This window comes from Metarhizium album, assembly GCF_000804445.1.
Source record: "Metarhizium album ARSEF 1941 chromosome Unknown scaffold_37, whole genome shotgun sequence".
NCBI classification, from domain to species: domain Eukaryota; kingdom Fungi; phylum Ascomycota; class Sordariomycetes; order Hypocreales; family Clavicipitaceae; genus Metarhizium; species Metarhizium album.
In genome coordinates, this window is record NW_024467611.1 from 218,459 (window position 1) to 219,355 (window position 897).

The following is an 897-nucleotide window of genomic DNA, read 5'->3' on the forward strand; positions in this document are numbered from 1 at the left end:
GGGGGGGGGCCAATCAGGAGCCGGTAATTGGAGTGCTTCTTGTTTGGTGTTGAGGACTTGGGGCCAAGTTTTCTGCTGGCTTGCCATAATTCAAAACCACTCGAGTTCAAATGCAGGGATTGCGATGACTCTGTACAGCCTGGCTCCAGCAACGTTGATCTGATCAACTCTGTCCCATCAGCGCCATCCTCGTGTGCGCTCCATGTCCTATTTCACATCCTCTCTTCCAATACCGCTCATGTCCATGTCCGACCCTCTTGTCGCCGGCTCTCTCAATCCCGCCTCGGCACGTTTGTCAGTTCCAAGATGTGCCTCTATTCGGCCAGTACCGACGTCGACGGTCCTCGCGTCCGCAGACTGCCAGTCTGGGGCGGTGGGTGGTTGCTCGGGAAGGGGGAGGTTGGCTTGCACCTCGGCAATCTTGTCGGCCTTGGATTGGGGCATTCTGTTTTGTCTTTTCTGGAATGTGCGTCTGCTGGTTATTATCCAAGGTCTTACGTTAACAGGGGCGTTGAGCCGCTGATCTCGTGACGACTTACATGGTCGCTTGATGATGCTCCTCGGGACGGGGGCGGTTGTTGGAGTCAAGACCAGTTTCTCTTTCCTTACCGCGGTGCCGGTTTTTCATACAAGTATAAAAGGGTAGGTTGTGGAAAGACGTGCCGAAAGTCTTCTAATATTTCCCTTTTTCCGCGGGTTTATATACTGCATGCAGGTGCAAATGTGGCGTTTCCATATGGCCTTGGCCCCTCCGCTGACGTCAAGAATGCGTCGTGTCTCCAGAGAATTGCGGCGGATGCTTCCGCGATGGGCGGAGAAGAGCTCCGGAAGGGCCCATTGTTTGCTTCAAATGGCGAGACGTCGAGATTGTCGGCCAATTGAGGGACCCTTTATATA